We start from the raw sequence: 13,890 nt of genomic DNA, 5'->3' as shown, positions 1-13,890 counted from the left end.
GAGGTCACTCAGTTCGGGAATTTCTCAATCGGGACCCTAAGATGCCACCTGCCCAGAAAGATTTCATCTTAGACGCCATTCAATTCATCCTACAACACAATATTTTTCAATTTAACAGTAAGATTTACAAACAAAACCGTGGGACCGCTATGGGCAGTACATTTGCGCCCAGTTTTGCAAATCTATTTGTGGGAGATTTCGCAGACAACATCATCTACCAACATCCATTACTTCATAAATGTATGCTTTACTGTCGTTACATTGATGACACATTCATCATCTGGGATGGTAGCGAATCAGAGATAGCGGATTTCATAAAGGACATTAATGCTAATAACTGGGGCTTGGAATTTACACACAACATCTACCACAACAACGCGGAATTCCTTGATATAGTGGTCTTTCACGAAGGTACCAGTATTCTCACCAAAACCTTTTTCAAAAGTGTCGATGGTAACAGCTACCTCCACTATCAGAGTGGCCATTACAACAAATGGCTCAACAATATACCCTTTGGCCAATTCCGCAGGATACGCAGAAATTGTACCAGGGCCAGCGACTTTAGGATCCAAAGCAGAACCATAACAAAACGTTTTCTTGCCAAAAAGTATCCCACTTCCCTCATTTACAATTCCCGGAAGAAAGCAGCACTTTTGAATCAACAGGAATGCCTCCAACCAGGGAAGAACAGCACCGCACTCTCCGAATTAACCACCAACAAACACTTCCAGTTGAATTTCATCACAACCTATTCTTCAGACCATAAGGGCATCAAAACCATTCTAAAAAACCATTGGAAAATCCTCCAGAATGATCCATTCTTGAAAGACACCCTACCCCCATGTCCAGCCATCACGTTCAGAAGAGCACGTTCCCTTAAAAACATTTTAGCACCCAGCAAACTAAGGAGCATTACGAGCAGTAACAACCAAACCATCACGTCATCATTTTTGGCCAAACCACTAGGGAGCTTTAAATGCGGGATCAATAAGTGCAAATGTTGTCTCAATATCACCAACAGAGCTACAAACTTTAAGTCCACTATCACTGGTGACAATTTCCAGATTAAATCTTACATCTCATGTAGCACTTCCTATGTCATCTATCTACTCACCTGCTCCTATGGAATCCAATATGTCGGTCGCACCACCCAACCGCTCCGTGCCCGTATGAATCAACATCGATCCAATGTCGAAAGAGGATTTCTGCTCCACAGTGTTTCACGTCACGCGGCAACCTGCTGTAATTGTAACTTCTCAGGTTTCACTATTACACCTATCGAGACCGTCACAAGTGGTGGCCAGAGATTCCAGAGATTACGCAGACGTGAGAACTTCTGGATTTTTAAACTGAAAACCTTGGTCCCCCAAGGACTCAATGAGTACATCGAGAATGTGCATAACTAGTAGTATCCACCTGTACATACAGGTCTTCCCCTTCCCCCTCCCATGTCTCCATTCTCTTCCTTCCCCCCGTCCCCTTTTTTATTCCTACACTCCATCCCTCATCCATTGGTCTTTTTTATCATCTAGCTTCCACCGTAGTGGGCCATTTGTTTTTAATTCATATCTCTATATACTGTACATCTCTATATACTGTACAGTATAGTTTACATCTCGATATACTGTACATTCCGTTTAATTCCCCCTCTGTTTTTGTGTGGGCATATATAAGTGTATATTCATTCCACCTTAGTGGGCCATTTACATCTCAATATACTGTACATTGTCATTTGTTGTTTAATATACAGTACATTCCGCTGAATTCCCCCTTTAGTTATGTGTGGGCCTATATAAGTGGGTATTCATTCCTTCATTTATTTACCTATAAATATGTTTTTTATTTATCCATTCATTTACCCATTTAATTATTTATTATATTCATTTTTTATGTATACATGCTTTATCAGTTCTTCTCTCTCTCTCTCTCTATATATATATGTATATATGTTGTATCAGTGTTTATCAAGTAATTCCCACTAGCCAGTGCCTCTACCCATTTATTCTAATATTTATACACTCTACTCATCTATTTATGAGGTTTTTAGAATCTATCTATGTTCATGTTCTGTTTTTTTTTTTTTTTTTTAATTTCCCTCCCCTCCCGCCCCTTTTGGGGGCGGGATTGGCGGGCTTTTTACCTCCTTTTAAACCTGACTGTGTTCTACTCACTCATGCATACTGGTTCTGAGGAAGGGATAGTCTTTTCCCGAAACATGTTAACCTCATGCTTTGTTTTGTTAATAAATCCTCTAATATCTTAACTATCAGAATCCTGTGATGGTCCTACGGTAGCAGCGCTGGAGTCACTGTACCTGTGTTTTTTATCACTTTCTCTGCATCAGGCCTAGAAGAGAGGCAGAGCTACATAGGTAACAAGAACCAAATTTTATTACCTAATGTTTTAGATGTAGTAAGGTAGATGAGAACAACCATTTAAAGCTATAAAGGCTACAAATCCCCCATATGGTGTTAAATAAGAAGGTTCTTGCTGCTTGTAGAGGGGGGCCTACAGTATACTGTTTATGTATTTAGTTTAATATTTAGTTAGTATGTAGTCGGCTTCTTGGCTCCATCTAATGGTGGCTGCAGGCATCCAGAGTGTTATTGCCTTACCCTTTTTATTTTCACTCCAAGAGTATGCCTGGATTGTCGCTGGCAAACTATGGGCAGGTATAAGGAAAACTGTTTTTTTTTCCTGGACAAGAACACAAACTTTTGCAGTCAGAAGCTTTTATGCATGGCAGAGCTCTTTCCATGTCATTTTATCCTGTTTGTGAATGTGGAGCCATTTGCTAACAGCAGTCTTTCTTAATGTTGGAGTGGTGAATACATTACTGTTTCTTGCTTGGTCGGACTTTAAAGTGTCGCTTCTTCTTCTTCATTGTATTTAGACTATGTTTTCACAGTGAAGCTTTGTCATATTTTTTTTAATTGCTTAAAATATAAACATGCTTGCATACTAAATCAATCATTAGAATAGTCTGTGTATTTTGTGAAGTAATTACCACCAATTAAGTTATGTTCTTTGAACAGGTACACAGACTATTCTAATCATTGATTCAGTATGCAAGCATGTTTATATTTTAAGCAATTAATGCATCAACAAAAAGCAGTTTGACTATGAGAAAACACAGCCTTAAAGGGATTTTGTCATCAGAAAACAAATACAGATTGTTGGTGACTTTTTTTTTCTAATTTTCTATTTTGGGATCTACTGTATATTTTAAAACAATCCAGCAATCCTGCAAATCATGCAGTTTTCGTTCTCACCACTAAGCATAAAACAAAGCTGAGACTTCCTGCTTTGTCTGTGATGATGAGGGAAAAGCTGGAAAGTGATCTATTCAGAATTTCAGTGAAAGATGACACCAGTATACAGGTGAGAAAATAGATGATGTTCACAGCTTAGCCGCTCCCTCTCTGTGAAATAACCCCTGCAAATTTCACAAGAGCATGTCCAGACATCTTTTCAAACCATGTCAATGGGACAACTTATTTCCATGGGTTTTACAATAAAGCATATATCCGGGTATTGCCTTTTTGACTCTTCAACTACAGGTGCAGTAAAGTAGAATGGTAGAGCAGGTGCTGTCAGCTACCAGCTCTGCCATTCACTTATAGCATGTAGGCACTGCAGGCCTACAGAATATTAAAGGGGTTATAAAAAAAAAGACATGCCCACTTTCTTCCGGAGACAGCAACAATTCTTGCCCCCAGTTTGGGTGGGGTTTTGCAGCTCAGTTCCATTGAAGTGAATGGAGGTTAATTGCAAACCACACCTGAACTGGAGAGAAGAGTTGTGCTGTCTCTGAGAGAAAGTGGCCATAAGTGAATAACCGCTTTAACTGCTATGACATTAGCCCTGGCCTGGCAAGTGCAATGATGTGATGTCTTCAGGTCTGTCTGGTGATCCTATTCCTGTTACTCACAGGCTGGAGGTAACAATGGAATGTCAGCTTATGGAGTGTTATTTATTTATTTAAATTATATGGGGGAAGGGAAGGGGAAATTATATTATGTCACTATTACTATATAGGGGCACAAGTCAATATTATTACTTAAAGGAAATGTGTCACCTAAATGTTCTGTTACTGATTAGACTCAGATACTAAAACTTTTATTCTAATCTGTTTCTATTTTCTGACTTTATTTTTTTTCTATTTCACTTTTTGTACATTGTTATGGGGGCTGCCAAATTACCTGGACTGTTCTTTACAGTATTTATTAACTTTACAGCAAGCCCAACGACAATAACACTCTGTTCCCTTAAAATGAATGTGAAACATTATTGAGCGTGCTCTGTAACCTTTAAAGAGGTCATACCGCAGGGAGCTGCTATTGTCTCCTCTATCTACTGGTGTCACATGTCGCTGCAGTGCTGTGCAGCTCACTTTCCAGCAGCCTCCTCTTATCACTACAGACACAAGAGGATGTCTCAGCTTAGTTTTTGCCCAGTGTGAGAATGAAAACGGCAAGATTTCAGGATTACTTTATAATAAAGAGAAAAAAATAGAAAATTTAGAAGAAAAAAAAAGTCTCCAAAAATTCTTAAAAATATATGTAACAGAAAAACATTTTTTAAAGTCCTTTTTTGATGATGCGTTCCCTTTTATAAAGCACAAGGGAATTACTACTATATACAATATTACTGTATTAGGGCATTATTAGTTTATATATGATGGCACAGGATGGCATTATTACCTTACTAATATCAATCACCATACAGCACTCTATGTGGGGAATATTGTCTATATTAATCTGTGCAGTTGGCACAGTATATCTGATCATAGTGTGGAGTGACTATTTGGCCCTTATATTATGCTGTTAGTAAGTGCAGAACAGTATTACTCAGAGATACACTGTCGTATAAAACTGACTGGCAAAGGTGGCATCTTATTTCAGTACTATGCTGGGAATCAGTGAGCTCTTTAGAAAGACCAATTCTATTAGAAATGTTTATAAAGACAGACTGCATTGCTAGGTTAATCTTTGCTGAATTCAATGATTAAGAGGAGTGTGCCAATTTTTTTTCTATATTTGTTTTCTCCCTATAACTATATTAATATAAGCAATGAAAAAAAAAAGCATAATGGAAATAAGACATTTAAAGAAAACCCAATTATTGAGCCAAATATAGCTTCTTTTTTTTGCATATGTGACAGTGGGCATCTTATTGATGCATGGCAATCTTTGTAGTCATTTATAGACATATGCACAGTGATTAGTCAATGCTTCTCTCAATCACTTGTTATTGTTAATTGCTGAGATCAGAGACGAAAGCATTACAATGGCAGAAATCCAATGATCGCTCCATTAATGGCCATTGACAAAAGCACAAAAAAGGCTATGTATTTATAAATAACACAGGTTTTAAGAAATTCAAGAATCCTCTACTGGCACAAGACCTTTTTTTTTTCCCTATGCTTCAGAACAAGGGTTTAGCACACTATTGTATAGTGCATTGTCAGATCAATTTAGGAGCACAATTGCAATATAGTAGTATAGTATTATAATATAATATTTGTAGTCCTGCATAGTACTCAAGGTAAACCTGATACATTAATGTATTATCATAACTTGATAAGCAATCATGGAACAATGACAAAAGAATTGGTTTAATGACAAATTCAGCTTTGCTTCATTGTCATTCGTAGTACATTATAGTGAAAGTGATGTTTGATTAATTTAAAAGATATATTATTCTCGCTATAAAATGTGTGTATTGTAATGATCCCAAACAAAAGCATTGTGTAGTCTGTGAAGTCTTTTTCTCCTGAGCATCACTCTATCTTTTAGGTCTTATGCATTTGGACTTAATACGTACCATTTTGTGTCTCCAAGTTTGCATAAAGACACACATAGGGTTCTCTTTTCTTCATGTTACCCTATAAGCTTTGCTTCTGAGCAAAAAAAAAAAAGTCCTCAGAATATAAGGGTATGTGCACACTACGGAATCAGGGCAGATAACTTGCCGCAGATTTTGGAGCTCGCCCCCTCTGCCCATATCATAGACTCCATTCTATGCACAGGTGGATTCCGCCGTCAAAGCAAAGAATTGACTTGTCAATTCTCTTAGCAGATGTGGAATCTGCCTGTGCACAGAATGAAGTCTATGGCACTTGAGGAGATGCGCACAGGCACGAGTGGGATCGAGCTGCAGAATCAGTGGTGGGTTATCCGCCCGGATTCCGTAGTATACACATACCCTAATAGGGCAACAGATGTAAATCCCCTCTACTACCCAACCAGTCCAGCTTTGGGCCATGCTCAGGAACCTAAATATCCTCTAGGTTTTCACACCATATTGTTCAGGCACAGGTGAAAGAGAAGCCTTGTAGTGCTCAGGAGCGATAGGTGGGGACAGATTGGGAATGTGTGTGCTGGTCTCTTGCACATTAACTATGGGCCACATGTATAGTGGCAGGAAAGGAAGCAGCATGGTAGCAGCTCGGGAGGAGGAATAGGGCATAGACAGGCAGTGAGTGCCAGGAATGACAGTATGATGGTGAGTTACAACAACACAAAGTGGCATCAAAAGGTAATCAAATGGACTATAGCATGATAAGAAACATATGTAGGTACGCCGCCTGTCACGCTGTATACTTCCCTTTAACTGCACTTAGGTATGCACAATAGTCCCAATTTCTAAATGAAAGTGTCTATTTAAGGTTCCCTTCACATTTGGGGTTTATAATACGCCACAAACCTATCCTTACTAATTTTTATATTAGGACCAGATTCACACACAGTAAAATAAAATCTAAATACAGCTGTTATTTTGAGTGAAAATAAAACATGTGAGAACAGATGAAAAAATGGCTGTATTTACAAAAGCAGGTCGTAACTTATGTGCACATTCATTATTTAAACAGTTGTAATCAATTGTATATGGTGCGTGCAGTTCCAACCTATTTCCCATTGATTTCAATGGAGCGCATTTTTTCTTTTATTTTACAGTGTGTGCACATAGCCTAAGAGTGCCTGATGATGCAGAATATGGAAATGTGACAATATATCGCTTTCTGCTGAGACAATAAAAGCAGGCAGCAAAAAAAAAAAAAAAAGTCCTGTGTAAATCTAGTCAGACATCACATGCTGTAATTTACAATAACTTTACGATGATCACATAATGATCATACATAAATGATTCTCTTTTTCCAGACTATTGTAAATCAACTTATTGATCACAGTTACAAATTTGTCACACTATTTTTTTAAACTCCGATCCTGAAGGGTAAATACGCAAACTACTGATTGAAATTGGAGAACAAGTCTGATAATCTGAAACAGAGCATTATCTTTTTTGTAAAATGTTGTCAGGTTAAAAATAATCTATGCCTAGAGCCATAGGTCTTATTACGGAATCAATTCTTCATCTGAGGACATTAGAGAGACTTATAAAAACGAATGCAAGCTTAAAATGGAGTTGCTATTCACAGCTGCCAATCTGGCTGCGGTTTTCCTTCTTTGAAAAGCCAGAGAGTCAGATTCTGTTTGGTTGCCACTGACAATATTTTTTTCTATACTTATGTTACAGAGGCATACTTGATTGAATCTATATCTGCTGAGTGTTAAAAATGACCAGGTAGCAACAATAAAATGTTTGTCTATCAAAAATACATTAAAGCAGAGACATCACTGAACTTTATGGTCCTTATGGTAACATAGTATTTAAGGAATGCTTCAAAGTGTAGTTCAATAGTGTCAATAGTGACATATACTAGAGAGGAAGGAATCAATATGAGATGGGAGATGAGATAACACACATAAATAAATATGTTTTGTTTTTTTTTAACCTTGAGACAAGTACTTCGAACACTTCTCTGGAAATAGACCACAAACATTAAGACTTAGCATTGGACTTAGGAGAGTCACTTTGACACAGGAGTTCTTTTTTTTTTCGTAAGCCAAAACTGGTAGTGGAACATTGATAGAGAACTATTGTGGAAAATTTTGAACTTCTTTAATAATTTGGATCTTCTACTTCTTCTAGTTCTTCTAGTTGTAAAAGAAGTTAAAATTATTGTTATCTTATCTGGCTCCCCAACAGTGTCCTGCTATGCGAGGAGCCACAGCCTTAAGGCTCTATTACACGGAACGACTATTGGCCATATTAGGACAATATCGGCCATTATGGACGATAATCGTCATGTAATAGAACACAACGATCAGCCGACATGGCTGATTGTTGTAGTCATTTGTCTTTCAACATGTTGATAAACAAACGACAAATATAGCAGTGACCTGCTGCCGTCCCTCCGTGGAAAAGGAGTAGCGGAAGCAGACTGCTGCTATATGCTATGGGCTGCCTAAACAATCTAGCGATCACCCAGGCAGACCCACTGCACCTCTCCTTCATTTTCCAAAGAGTCTGTGAGGAATGAAAAGTGGAATCAGTTTGGTTACTAGGGGCAACTGAGCCAGTTTCACTATACGCCATGTTTGATAAATCTTCACCATTGTTATCACAGATCTGTGATTTGTGCATTTGCATAGGAATTTCAAAAACATGTTGTCATGGGTTTTATACTTCCTTCAAAGTAATGTTATTGTAATGTCTTTAGAACATATTCACCTTCTCGTATCCTTTACTTTTTGCAATAGCTCAATATTTTACATGGATTAAAAAAAATCTTTTTATAATCCTTTCTTGATTCTGAGCTAGAGATTTAGATATAAATCCAAGTCGGAGAAGATAGGATACTTGAATGTATATTCTCCTTAAATGCTTAAACAGATATTTGTCAGCCATCTGCTTGCCCAGATAGGGGAAACCTTTCTATATTTTATTTTGAATTATTGTTCACACTGTTCAACAAAAGTCAGAACTTGTCCATGTGTGTTTTACATCCCATTGGGTGTACAGAACTTCATATTGCTGCCAAAGTAAAATACTGAGAATTAACTGAACACTGTAAAATGTAATACACAGTCTTTAAACAGATGGAAACCATTTTTACATAAAAAGAGTGAACCAGCAGACCCCCCCAAACCTGCTGGGCTTAGTGATTTAGGCTGCAAGACATTACAGTGCTTGTCCATTCAACTGAATTTATGGTTATGTGAATTAATAGCATTCTGGGAGTGATATTTATTATGTAATAGGGTTATAGAATGTATACTATTCATTTCAACATAAATGCTGGAAATTGTGCCAATTTTACCTAAATAGCACATATGTCTCTTTAGTCATGTTAGAGAAGTTTCTATTTACTACGGCTAATCATGGCTGGTGCACAAATGAACAAGTTTCTTCAAGCATTCTTTAATAAATTATGAATGAACATTTTATAATTCCTCTTTAATCCTCTTATTTTTTTAAATTTTTAGAGGCCTGTTGTCCAGGTATCATGTTTAACTTTCCTTTTAGTGTCCCTCACTAAAGGTAGTATTACATGGTCCTATGCTGAGGAGGAAGCAATGTTCCCTCATTCCCTGCTTGCTGTCTGTGCTATCACATGTACCGACTGTGAGCGGGAAGCTGCGGGTTGGCTGCCCAGACCATCCCGGACCATCCTTAGATTTTCCGGATGGTCCATAGGAGAGAGCAGCCTATTACACAGAACGACGCACAGCAGACCGTCGCTGACGTGCTATTCTTTCAGCATGTTGAAAGATCACACCTGATCATGACCTTTCAAAAAGCCCTATACACCAAGCAATTATCTGCCGGAACTGTATAATAGCTTTGTCTATTAGGGCCTTAAGTTTATGCCCTTTAAGTGCTCCACTCAGTTCTGGTGCTCCTTAGTATCCTTAGGGCCCTATTACACCAACAGATTATCTGCCATTTTTTGGGGGTTTTCTTTTAGCCAAAGCCACGAATGGACTATGAGCAAAGAACAGGTAATAAAGGAAAGACTTAGGTTTCTCCTCTTTTCAAATCCATTCTTGGCTTTGGCTAAAAAAATCTTAGTGGGATGAGAGATCAGTCTAGTTATACTAGAAGTCCCCCAGGAATATATGTATATATATATATATATATATATTTAATTAATAAAAATCCCCTATTAAAAGTTTAAATCACACACCCCCCATTAAAAATAAATAAATAAAAAAAAAGTGGTATTGCCACGTGCGTAATCACCCAATCTATTATTACATTCCTGTTCTCGTACGGTAAATGGCGCAAGTGCAAAAAAAAAATTCCAAGGTGCAAAATTGTGCATTTTTGGTTGCATCAAATCCAGAAAAATTGTAATAAAAAGTAATCAAAAAGTTGCATGTAAACAAACAAGGTACCAATAGAAAGTTTAGATCATGAAACAAAAAATGACACCTCACTCAGTTCCATAGACCAAAAAATAAAAGCGTTATAAGCATTGTAATAGAGCAATTTTAAGGAACTTTTTTTTAAAAGGTTTTCATTTTTTAAAAGCCATCAAATAAAATAAGAATTACACATTACATATCTGTATAATCCTACTAACTTGAGTAACATGAATAACATGTCAGTTTTACCCTAGGGCGGACGGCGTAAACAAAAAAAAAAAGTGTTTTATTTTTAATTTCAACACACATATGATGTTTTTCTGGTTTCACAGCATACTTAATGCAAAAATTAAGCCTGTCATTGCAAAGTACATTTAGTGGCGCAGAAAAAAGGCTCATGTGGGTCTTTAGGTGAAAAAAATGCAAGTGCTATGGTCTTTTAAGCATGAGGAGGAAAAAACTAAAGCTCAAAAATGAAAATTGTCTGTCTTTAATGCTGCGTTTACACAGACAGATTTATCTGACAGATCTTTGAAGCCAAAACCAGGAACAGACTATAAACACAGAACAGGTCATATAGGAAAGACTGGGATCTATCCTCTTTTCAAATCCATTCCTGGCTTTGGCTTCCAAAATCTGTCAGATAAATCTTTCTGTGTAAACGCACTCTAAGGCGTTAAAATCTGCAATAAAAACTATTTTCTCTGGGAGCAATAGAAATCCGATTACGTAACTGAATTGGAAGGCCTTAGAAATCAGTTAGATGTAACATCTATTTGTAAATTTATTCATAGTTAACCCTTAGGGGACACAGCCAGTTTTCATTTTTGAGCTTTAGTTTTTTCTTCCTTGTGTATATAAGGCCATAGCACATGCATTTTTCCACCTAGAGACCCAGAGAAGCCCTTATTTTTTGTGCCACTAATTGTATTGTGCAATGGCAAAATGGTGAAATTGAAAAAAAACAAAACAAAAAAAAAACACACATTTTTTTTTATTTGGGGGGTGGGCATTTGCTTTTACGCCATTCACCCTAGGGTATGACTGACTTGTTATACATGTTCCTCAAGTTGTTATGATTACAACGATATGTAACTTGTATAACTTTTATTTTGGCTTTTAAAAAAATTAAAACCTTTTAAAAAAAAAAATATGTTCCTTAAAATTGCTCTATTGCAATGCTTACAACTCTTTTATCCTTTGGTCTATGGGGCTGTGTGAGGTGTAATTTTTTGCGCCATGATGTGTTCTTTCTATCGGTACCTTGATTGCGCATATGCAACTTTTTCATAGCTTTTTTTTACAATTTTTTTGAGATTTGATGCTACTAAAAATGCACAATTTTGCGCTTTGGAATTTTTTTTACGCTTACGTCATTTACCGTGTGAGATTGAGAATGTGATAATTTAATAGTTCAGGCGATTACACATGCGGCGATAGCAAACATGTTTGTTTATTTATTTATTTTTATGAAATGGGGAAAGAGGGGTGATTCTTACTTTTATTAGGGGAGGGAATATTGTGTTAATAATTTTTTTTTTTTTTTTACTTTCGGCGAAAGCAATAGAGTGCTGAGCCCGGATCAGCACCATCATGGCGCAGACCCTGGCCCGGAGCAGATGTGGGGATGGCCCCCTCGCAATGCAATCGAGGGGGGGGAGGGGGATCCCCGCATCTGCTCCTAGCCAATGGCGATCCCCCCACTTGACCACCAGGTATGATGGAGAGAAATTATTTAGATGCAGCTTGTCAACTTTGACAGCTGCATTTAAATACTTAATTAGCGGGCACGGTGAACGGACCATGCCAGCTGATAGCGGCGGTGCAGGGCTGCATATAGCACCATGGATCGCGGCAGTTCAGAGCAAGTTTGCCATGCGACCCCCCTCTGAACTCCCCTAGCAGCACCAGGATGTTCAGTAACGTCCTGGTGCAGCTATGGGCTAAATAATTATGTTTGCTAATTGTGATTGAGATTTATCCATTTATCTCCCCTCACCCTTTCTATTTGTAAAACAATTTTTAAAATATAAAATATTTGGCATTACAGAATTAGAATTGTTTAGAAGTTGTCCAAAAATGAGCTTCCTTTTTAAATATCCTCTTCCAATATCAATCGAGACTTTGTATGTTGGAAAACAATAGTATAATCTCGAAAGACTAATTGTTCCACAAGGTCTTATAAAATAACAAAGTATAAATGTATGCAGGATATATGTGACTGCATCCTGAAGTATTCCCAGGCTCGTGTATAGCACAAATGTATGCATGTTCTTCCCGTTCCTCTGGGAGAGCAGGCAGGAGCTGACTTTAGTTAGAAATCAATACATAAATTAGGGAGAAGTTGTAATCAATGACAGCGGAGCACTTTACCCCAGGACAAGTTCAATACTTTAATGAGAAGCTGAAAGACACAAACATCAAGAAGTGGTCACGTTATGAGGACGTCTGCTATGCACAATGACCTTGAGAGTCTAATTTTACATTGTTATATTGAAACAAGTTATTGAAATTATAAAATTAACACCATCTGAGAAAATGGCCATATCCACTCCCTGTATTAATTGGCAAAAGTGTCAAAAGGGGAAAAATAGGAAGCACATAGAAGATAAAGGTATAAATACCACTGTACCACCACTGGTGATGATGTAAGCTGCACCAGGGAGCGAAATCTAAGGGGCCGCTGGTCTTCACCAGTGCCCATCATAAGGCGGGATGGACTTGCTTTGGCAGGCGACCCCCAGGTTGTTACCCCTGGCTTGGATTGCTAGTGGCGGAGATCGAGGTGCAGCTGGAGACACGTAGGCAGGCAAGCTGGAACACAGCAGGACTCATGGCTGGGGCCGGAATAGCAGACACAGGCAGAACCACAGGTGGCTGGAACCAGGAACAGCAGGAAACAGGAGCGTCTGGAAACACGGACAGGAATTACAGAGAGATGGAACCAAACACTATGAAAGCATGCAGAGGCTCCAACAGGGAATGTCAGGACAGGTGCTTGTTTTGTAGTACCAATTAGGGATGCACTGTCCCTTTGCATTGCCGAGAGTCGGCGCGTACGCGCCCTAGGGGGCGGGATGAGCAAGGCGGGCAGAGTAGGTAGATACTGGAGCATGACAGTGTAAGGCGCCCTGTGGGGCCTTAGTGACAGCGGTGCCGGGCCCCTGCACTTAAGCTCCAGCATCCGTTGTGAGCAGAGTGTGGAAGAAAGTGGTGCGACAGTGGCTGCAGCCCGGAGCCCGAGGCGGTGGAGTGGCCATGACATATACAGTATATCACAATTTTAGGTGGAGGCACACTTGTTATTGCTCTAGGCATATAGGGGGAGATTTATCAATAGGCTGGTGCAAACAGCCCCCAGCAACCAATCACAGCTCCTCTTTCATTTTACCCGAGCTGGAGGCTGAGCTGTGATTGGTTGCTGTGGGCAGTTTGCAACAGTCTAAATTTTACACCCTTTGATAAATCTCCCCCATGGTTCTAACTTCTAATTTAATTACCATCCAAGGGGGCGGGACTGAAGGAGTTAGAATAAATCCCATAACTAAAAAGAGAAAAAACTGGCTATAGTTTTACCTAATCAGGTATAGGGGTTAGAAGAGTATACACAGCAGACAGGAACTCTGTAGCTAGTATATGTGTTCTCTATCTGTGTCTTCTAATAAAAACAATCTAC

Source organism: Dendropsophus ebraccatus, chromosome 1 (assembly GCF_027789765.1).
Source record: "Dendropsophus ebraccatus isolate aDenEbr1 chromosome 1, aDenEbr1.pat, whole genome shotgun sequence".
Taxonomy (NCBI): Eukaryota; Metazoa; Chordata; class Amphibia; order Anura; family Hylidae; genus Dendropsophus; species Dendropsophus ebraccatus.
The sequence above is the reverse complement of the archived record's forward strand: the minus strand, read 5'-3'. Positions refer to the sequence as shown.